We start from the raw sequence: 9,304 nt of genomic DNA, 5'->3' as shown, positions 1-9,304 counted from the left end.
TAAAAAAAAAAATCACAAGTTAGGTAACTAGAAAATATTTAGCCAAAGGGACACAAGCTTACAAATGAAGAAGGCTGATTTCAACCCAGATTCAGCACCCCCAGCCCAAAGCATAACACTGGGCTGCATATTCGAAACACTAATTACAAAAAAATAGTCTGGCCAACAGGCAATTATTTTTCCTTTAAAAAAAAGAGTTGCCTTCAAAGATGGAGCAGTGCTCAGATCTGCTGTGGGCACTGGCAGCTCCCAAGAGGGCATGTGAATGGACCAATTTGCAAAAGGCTTTCCCTCTGGCTCCTGGCCCTCACTCACACACCCCTGCCAGGCCCAGCTCCAGGGAGGGCGGCGTTTTCCTTCTTTGTCCTTTCCCTATGCAGAACATATGTTTAAAGAATAATTTTTACTGAACTCACAAGTCAACAAATCCTTGCCCGTGTTGCGTTGCTGAGGATAACAAGTCAATAACAGAGAAAAAGCAAAGCTAATTACACACAAGTGAAGAGGCTATTTTATCCTCAGCCAGGCTGGTGAGCTACAAAGGGGTGGAGGCTTCCAGCTGGCAATAATTTGGAGATGCAGAAGTTCTAGATGAGCTGATTTCTGATCACTAGACCACCTCTATTCCTTAAAAATGATGCTAATGCCCCTATAACAACTCTCTCCAAGTTGTAAAAGTAAAAATGAAACTGCAATTCATCAAGACAATGGAAAGCAGTGATGAGGGGAAGGGGAGGGGTGGGGGAGGAGGAGGAGGGGGTTGGTTGGGGGGGAGCACAGGTGCTGTCCCCAAAGCCACACCCTGTGGGGCAGGCTGTCCCCCATGTTGGAAGCAGCTATGGCAGGCGAACGTGAGCTGTCATTTCTCCTATCACCCTGGACAGAAAACACTCACTTTCAACGGGATGAAAATCAAGTGCCCTTTGTCCAAGGCGTATGACATAAAATACTCAGGGATTGCTTTAAAGGCCAGGAAGAAAGGAAGTTCACTGCCCAACCACGCCAAACAGTAACACAGATGGCAACAGTCTGGCCCAAAGACAGGCTGGGGTAAGAGGCATTTTGAGGAAATCTTTCATAGACGGTGGCAGGGTAAGGGGGATAGAAAAATAAACAGCACACCCAACATGGTATAATTTGCATGGCAGAGAAAGACTGTCACAGAGAAGCAGTGATGGAGACTGCAGACAAAAGGTTATGTATGGCACAACATGCTTTTTCCTTAAATGACAAACAACTCCCAGGAAGATCTGAGTGGGACACAGATTTTGACACCGTCTCTATGCCTGTATTTTGAAGGGTTTTTTTCCAACTGTAAAAAAGCTCATAGGAAACATGACATTTCTTTTCCCAGCAAAAGAAAAACCTAACATGCCCCCAACCTAAGGTATTTTTTAAAAAACAAAGATCCAGGAAGTTTTCGGAAGCATTTGAAGTACCTTGCACCCACAATGATGAGCGCTGAGCTGAGACAAGACTGGATTGGAAAGAGAAGGGGAGGCTACCCACCACAGCCAGGTGAGGACCCTCTACATGTTTCTCCAGGGCCCCCGGTTATGTGCTTGTAGCTGGACACTAGCGTGGATCCTCTTTCTGGCTGACATCCCCGAAAGAATGAGACACAGCCACTGGCCAATGGCCTTTTGGCTCAGAAGCCCCCTGCCCCAGGTGGCAGGGAAGAAGCCACAGTACTTGGGTAAGTGAAGGGGGGAAAACCATCCCCCAGAAGTTGTTCTTTCATTTCTGCAGCTGATCAATCTTTGTCCCTGCATACGTGGGGACGTTCCAATTCCATGAACCCTCTTGTCAAATGAAGAGACTCAGCACAGAACTTGCGGACAAGCGCGACTAGCAGATGTGTTTGTGTGGCTTCCTGCTCAGCTGCATGCTGAGAACCTGGGTCCAGCTCCTTTTCTGACCATCACGTCACTCAGTGCCGTCTGCCTCCACCGGGCCACCCAGCCTCCACCCATTCTCCAGCACAACTATGCAAGCCTCTACTAGTCTTTCACGGGGAACAGTCAGGACTCCCAAGGTCACTCAAACAACGTCTGAAACAAAAAAGCACAACCTTTAAAGCCCTGTGCTGTGAGCAGCCAGGAAAGTTCTTTTCCCTTCCCCAGACCTCAACCTCAGCTGTAGAGGAAGTCCAGCGCCCACCCCACCCCAGCCCCCATTCCCCCCTTCCAACCACAAGGGAATGTGAAGGTGCTAACCTCGCTCAGGCTCTAAGCCCTGCGAAAGCAGACTCGGCCATTCATCCACAAGTTGCCTGACACTCCGCGATCTGTTCACATGTTCAGTTCACAGGAAAAGGGGCGATAAGGCCGAAGGGACCATCCTGAGCTGACAGGTCAGCTGCAAGGCCCTGGGGCAGGGAAAGCACTCAAGCCCATAAGCTGGCCTGACAGCTTGCATCTTCACTTCCTGTATGGCAACTCCATCCACGTTGCTTTTTTGGCCCAATTTCTTTTCTCCCCAATTTTTGGCCAAAGATGTCACCCAAGATGGACACCAACAGAACAAGCCCCCAAGTGATGTTAACAACAGCAGTGCATTCTCCTGGTTCTCCCACTTGCCAGAAGGATGGTACCCTCTAGAAAACAGCAGGATCCAGCTAAGGGCCAGCTTTTCCACCTGGAAATGGGACTCCACCGAGGCAGAGCCATCAGGCTGAGGGCCAGGACGCAAGGGTAAAACAGAGTGAGTTAAGGATATTGCCCCCATGGGGCTGAACAGCCAGAGTCTACCATACAGGCTACGCGTATTGCTAGGGGAAGCCAGGGAGATTTTGGTCACTTCTTGTGCCAGCAAAACCAGGAAACTATGGTAGCACAGAAAACATAAGACAGTGTTGGGCCCAACATTAGACCAAGGAATGATTTCCTCTGGGTTAGAAATGAAGCCCCTTCTGGGCCCTCCCTGGTGGCACAGCGGGTTAAAGCACAGCAGTATGAAGCTGAAACCACTTCAGCCCAAATTGGATTCCCGTTTCAGCACGAGTTCAATTACCAGCCAAGGAGGTGACCCACATGGCACAGCAGACCTCTCCTGACCTGCGCACTGCTCCCCTCAGCAGTGTACTTTGTCAATCTGCCTGTTCTGATCCCCCATCTATCTCTGGTAAATCCTCTCTCCACCCCCTGCTCCTCTGGCCTGCACCCCAGTTCTGTATGCATAAATAAATCAATCTTTAAAAAAAAACAGAGGTTTGGCCCTCCCTGGTGGCGCAGCAGGTTAAAGCACTGCACTGAGAAGCTAAAGCCACTTCCACATGAGTTTGATCCCCGCCTGCCCCGGAGGTGACATGGCGAGGCAGACCTCTCCTGACCTGCCCACTGCTCCGCTCAGCAGTGTACTTCGTCGATCTGCCTGTTCTGTTCCCCACTCTGTCTCTGGTGAAGCCTCTCGCCGCCCCTGAGCCTCTGGCCTGTACCCCAGTTCTGTATGTACAAATAAATCTTTTAAAAAAAGAGGTTTAAAAAAAAAGAAACAAAGCCCCTTCCTTAGAACATATCAGATCTCTTTGAAATAATCATACCACAGAATTTTATTACTTCTCTATAGTATTTTATTGCATCCAACAGAAATAGTTCTTTAAAATGGTCAGTGGTATGTAGACCTGTTGGCATAGCAACTAATGACTGGTTTTCTTGTTGAGGGTATAAAACCCGCAATTATTACTTTTCACTATGGTATGACAGCTTATCAGGTCTGGGGAGCAGGAGCACATGAGAGAAAATAGACCCCTTGGGTTCCTCACTGCTAAAGGTCAACAGGATAAAGGCAACAGAGTTTTCTTGGGTCTCTTCAGTAGATCTTGGGTCTGAAGCCTGTGGGTTCCAGAGAGGTATGGAAATAGACGTTTAGCACAGGAGGTCCAAGAACCTCTTGGAACTGGCAAAAACTACCAGTGCATAGATAACATCACTCATGTAAGTAAAGTTCCCTCTAGGAAAACAATCCAAAACCTGTACCAGATTTGCAAAAGTATCTATGACTCAAAAATATTTAAGAATCACTGCCAGATGCTCTGTCCTGGTTTGCAAAATGACCTTCCCTTAAAGGAAAAATGTGCTCTGTGCTGCCTATCAGCAAATGAAGCTACTCTGTTTTAGTCTCAGCCAGCAAACTCTATCAGTGTTTTTGTTTGGTTGAGTTTCTCTGACTTCAAAAGGGAAAAGAAACTGGTACGATATAATGACGGTGGGAAAAGATAGATGCTGCTGTGACTGTTAGTCGTGTGCTATTTAGCTGTTGAAAGAAAAAAAAAATTTCGGGGTAAGCAAGCTGAATTAGAGAAATCATAAAGAAGAAAACACAGAGGAGACTGATTTTGTTCTTACTAATTGAAATACCTAAGGGAGAAGGAAAACTGAATTGAGTTTTTAAAAAGTAATGTAATAATTGTGGGGAAAGTTGATAAGAGTACTGGATGAACTGCTTACGTAAGCTTACTTGATGACAAACTTTGGTGTTCATGAAATGTCAATTTAAGAATAAAGGAAAGGAAGGAGGCCATGTGTTTTCTTGGACTGCAAGCAACTCTTCTCACAATTGGATTCCATTCATTTAGAAGCAGGTTCTTCCTTGCCCAGGAATGACCCATGGTTATGGAATTCACATGGCGAGTCATTCTATTTCCAGAAGTCACTACTGCAGAAGGAACAGAACTACATCGCAGTAAGATAGGATGAGATGAAATCTACCGCACACCAAATCACCAGGGAAGCCGGCAAGGCAAGGACCTGTAAAGGGCAAGGAGGAAAGGTGTAGGTATACCTTCACGGTAGGTAAGACAGAGGAGAAAACTGAAGCTTAGAGAGGTGCAATGACTGACTAGGGAGAGAACTAAATTACATGAACTTCTACCTGCATTTTGCTGCTCACTGTTCAGGTTCTCTTCTACATTTGGACAGTTCAGTATGAGGGCTATGTGTGTGTGTGCCGATACACATTAATCCTCTCCTATGCAATGACAGATCCTCTACTAGACTCAGGCAAAATAAAAAAGATGAGGCACACCTCCTTCAATTGAAAAAAAGAATTTTTTGTTTTGAAACACATGGTTAAGTAAGTAAACGCTTATTAAAAATATTGACTGAGGACTCAAATGTCAAAGACTAGACTAGTTTTTTTGTTTGTTGCAGAAGGTTGGAGTTAGGGAACTGAGATTTGATTAACAATTTTTCTTTCACTACACTATTGGTACTTTTCAGCTCTTGGGTAGTAGTGAACCAAACAGAAGAAAAGCATGTATATCATGCAACTCTTTCACAACTACCACACGATAGAGTCTATGTTGATAGGGTGTTTTCACTGTGACAATTTCTTAAAGAGTATTTCTGGGCACTCGACTACAATCACTTGTTCCTGGTCCTTGAAATTTGGGTTATCTTTTCCCCTCTAAAAATTTCACAGATGAATGCACCAAAGTCGGGGTAATGATGAGCAACAAGTCACAGACACAATTTCTGTGCAGACCTCATGTGGAATCAGCAGCATCCACATTTCAAGCACTGGAAAACGAAGGAGGTAAATTATCAAAAAAAGGAAAAGTGGGTGAGCTTCTGAGCACTGTCTTCCTCTGAGTTCAGATTTAGGCAAATGTTGGCCCCAAAAAACCTGAAGGCAGTTGCTTTGTGGGATAAATCACACCGATTTAAATGGCATGATGGGACTGTAAATGACATTTGAAGCACTGGAATACAGCTACAGAACAGCCAGCACCATTTCAGAAGGCCAACATGTACCCAAAAGAGAAATTCTAAGTAGAAAATTGTAACAAAAAAGCACTCTATTCATGCATTCATTCATACACTTAATATGTCAATATTGTTCTAGACACCAGGATACAGCAACTAACAAGAGACAAGTCCCTGCCTTCATGGAGCTTATATTCTAATCCAGAAAGACAGACTACTAACCTAAGTTAAAAGACACAGTAAGTTAGAAGGTAGTGTCATACAGGAAAATAAAGCAGAGAAGGGGGGAGGGGGTTGGCCAGGTGGCCAGGGAAGGCTGGCGAATTAGTGATGTCTGAATGAGGGCTGAGACCTTGAGGGTCACAGCCAAGTCCCTATGTAAGGAAAGAATATTCCAGACATGTGAACAAAAGCAATGGCTCTGAAGCAAGAATGTGCGGGCATTGTGAGGGAATAATGAACAAGCCAGTGTGTTTAAATGCCTTAAACTGCTTCCAGATGAAAGGGTTACGATAAGGGACAAATATAATTAACACAGCCACATTTTCATAAACTCCTATAACAGGAATGTGCCTTTATAATCACTTCCTCAACCCCCTGAATTTTATCAAGGGAGAACCAAGAAAGAAAAGATTGAGAAAGTAGTCTGAGGTTACAGAGGCAGCCGGAAAGGGCTCAGGACAAGAACCCCCAGCACTGACGGTTGGGTGTCATGCTCCAATTTTTTAATTAACAGAAACATTTTTTATTAAAAAAAAAAAGTTGAAAAAACTACAGAAGAACCCAGCCAAACTAATAATAATCTTAGACCTGAAAATGGATGGATTTCACCTTTTCATTCAACAGATAGCCAAGGGACATAGATAGATAGATTAGATAGACAGACAGACAGACAGACAGACAGACAGACAGACAGACAGACAGACAGATAGATCTCTTGAATATTTGTTGTAGAATGAAAGCAATAATATATACACCTTTACCTAGACCTACTGCTCAACAATGAAAGGTGTAGGTGTGTGACATAGAAACTTGTGCCCAAGGTAGCATAGGAACCACATCTCAGATACTGAGTCTATTTTGATAAAGGAAAAAAATGGAGATCAACTGTCCATAATAGAAAAATAATGTACTGAGCAGTGAAAAAAGTAGTAACACTAGTTGTCTCTTGGCCAGGGAAGGGATACTATAATTTATTCATGCACTGGAATTCTCTGTAGCAGCTAAATAATCTACATGTACTTCAAAAGCATAATGACAAACTTGAAAATGCAAGTCACACATACGGAACTATGTCATGTATGTAACATGCTCAATTCACAGGCTCATAGGAATGCTTCGTGGATACAGAAATGCAGGAGTATCACCATGTTTGGAAACCACAGTCACTAACTTCACATAAGTAGTTCCCTGAGGTAGAGGCAGAGGACACCGGATGGACAAACTATTTTTTTAATCATAGTTGATTATCACTTGGGGGGCAGGAGGGACAGGGAGCAAATACAGAAAGATTAACAACATAAGGTCATGGAAAATGGAATTTTACTATGATCTTTTAATGTTTGCAGTATTTCATACAAATTTGGAAAGACAGACAAAGCTCCTCCATCACCTGTTGTAAGGTCCAAGGCCCAGTGTCCTTAACTCCAAACCTCAGTCTCTATGGCCCTGAACCATAGTGTTACCCTGTCAGGAGTTATCTGCTTCAAAGATGTTCTGACAAGCCCTTTGGACACTGGACTTCACTATCAAGTATACTACTACTCAGGCCACAGTATCCTTCCCCCACCCTTTACTTCCCCTCCCCATCGAGTTCACAGATACTAGTAAGGTTTCAACAGCACACCAACACCCTAACAAAAGTAGTAAATGAAGCATCTCAATGACTCGAGATGAAAATCTGTAGCAGCCCAGTCGAAATCTCTCCCCCACTGTATGTCACCAAGCATTGGTTAAAAGTGATAAGAACTTCATAAATTTTCTCATATACAATCTACTCTTACAAGTCCAAAGGAAGAACCTATAAAACACCGGCTAGGCATCATTAAGGAACCGGGATCCGATTGCATCCATCAGCAAAGCTGCCAGCCACCTGCACGCTGGCACAGAGCAACCGAAGCCCAGTCTCCTTACAATGCTGATCTTTTTCTCCGCTGTTCAAACCTCAGAGAGGAGACTGTCCCAGCTAAGAAGAGTTTCTGCTGAGTCCTGCTGACCTGTAAGTCCCTCTGCCAAACCCTTACAGCCTGGAGGTCACTTTCTACGGAGAACTGGCAATGTTTGGCCATCTCCGCTCCCGGAAGGAAAACCGAGACCATCGCAATCACCTGCGAGCCTGCGGTCAAGGGAAGCCGCAGGTGGAGGTGAGCGCCCCCGAGTTCCCAGAGGTGCCCCAGTCATCCTCGGAAATAAAGCTGCGCTGAGCTGGACTCGTTGGAGATGCGCAAACCTGGATACAGCGCGCTGGCTTCAGGAAGGTCACGACTAACCCTTCCACTTACTCCGGGCTCCGTCTGCCCGGTCTGCTGCCTCTCCAGACTCTGAACCCCTGCCCTCGACAAAAAAAAAAAAGGGGGGGGGGAGGAGGGGATGGTGCGAGCTCCAAAGGCAGTGAGTGTGATCCGGGAATGAGCCCTAGAACCCTGCAAACCGCTTAAACTAAACCGCACGCGCACCCTGCCCCGGCCGCGGCGAAGAGGAGAGCGGTAGGCGAGGATGCCCGCCCTCCCGGAGACCCGGCAGATGGCGGGCGCCCCTCTCGCCGCTCCACACCCTCCCGCTCGCCAAGTCCTAGCGGCCCCGAGTCTGCCCCAACTCCAGCATCCCTGCTGCCCACCCTCCTCGGAGCTGCCGCGGGGGAAAAGACACGGACGGTGGGGAACGGTGTACAGTCCCAGGCCCCGAGTAGCTTGGCCTGCACCCCTGCACCAGCCGAGGGGCTCCCAGGAGTCAGAAAATGAACAATAGCGGCCCATGAGTCGCCGGAGCTGCGGGGTCTCCCGCTCGCGCCGACCTCCCCAGTTCCCAAGTTCAGCGCAGGGACGGGTCGGGTCAGCGCAGGGGCCGCGGCACCCGGCCGCAAGCAGGTGGGCAGGGTGCTGGCTCCCGGGCGCACCCACAACGGCCGGCCGGCCCGGGTCCGGTCATTCATTCCACCCGCCTGCGAGTCGCGGGGCGCGCGGGGGCCGCTCTCCTAACTTAACTGGGTCCTCCTTCTCCACGCGGATGCCCACCACGCTCCTCGCCTGTCCCCCAAATCTGGCTTCTGCAGAGTTGGCGACTTGCAGTGAAGCAGGGAGGGTGGCGGGACCCCGGCTGCCACCCGCTACGCCGCTCCACCCGGCGCGGCTCGCAGCCTCCAGAGCCCGAGTCCCAGACACAAAGGCGGGGAGCAGAGCCCGGGACCCCGCTCCCGGGAGCCTCCCCACTCTCGCGCCGCGCACTCACCCCATCGAGGCAGCGGCGGCGGCTTTCCCGGCCCCGCTGCTGCGCCACCCCGCCCGCCGCTTCCCCAGGAAAACGCGGCCGCCGGGCTCGCTTCCTGCCGGGCTTCCTGCGCCGCGGTCCCTCCTCCTTCCCGCTGCGGGGGTCAGTGGGCG

The 9,304-nt window shown here is 47.9% G+C and overlaps 1 protein-coding gene across 3 annotated transcripts in view; it reads right to left on the bottom strand.

The window, feature by feature from the left end:
- RAI14 (retinoic acid induced 14) overlaps positions 1–9,255 on the bottom strand; it is a 130,992-nt gene extending 121,737 nt beyond the window's left edge. For all 3 annotated transcript variants that reach the window (XM_012721906.1, XM_012721908.1, XM_004678085.2), the window contains exon 1: positions 9,153–9,255. The gene's annotated coding sequence lies outside the window, so the exon portion shown is untranslated. The remainder of the gene's footprint in view (positions 1–9,152) is intronic.
- Positions 9,256–9,304: the final 49 nt, after the last annotated feature.

This window comes from Condylura cristata, unplaced genomic scaffold (genome assembly GCF_000260355.1).
Source record: "Condylura cristata isolate star-nosed mole 26May11 unplaced genomic scaffold, ConCri1.0 scaffold00007, whole genome shotgun sequence".
NCBI classification, from domain to species: domain Eukaryota; kingdom Metazoa; phylum Chordata; class Mammalia; order Eulipotyphla; family Talpidae; genus Condylura; species Condylura cristata.
Note: the sequence above shows the minus strand (reverse complement) of the source record. Positions and strands in the feature narration are given on the sequence as shown.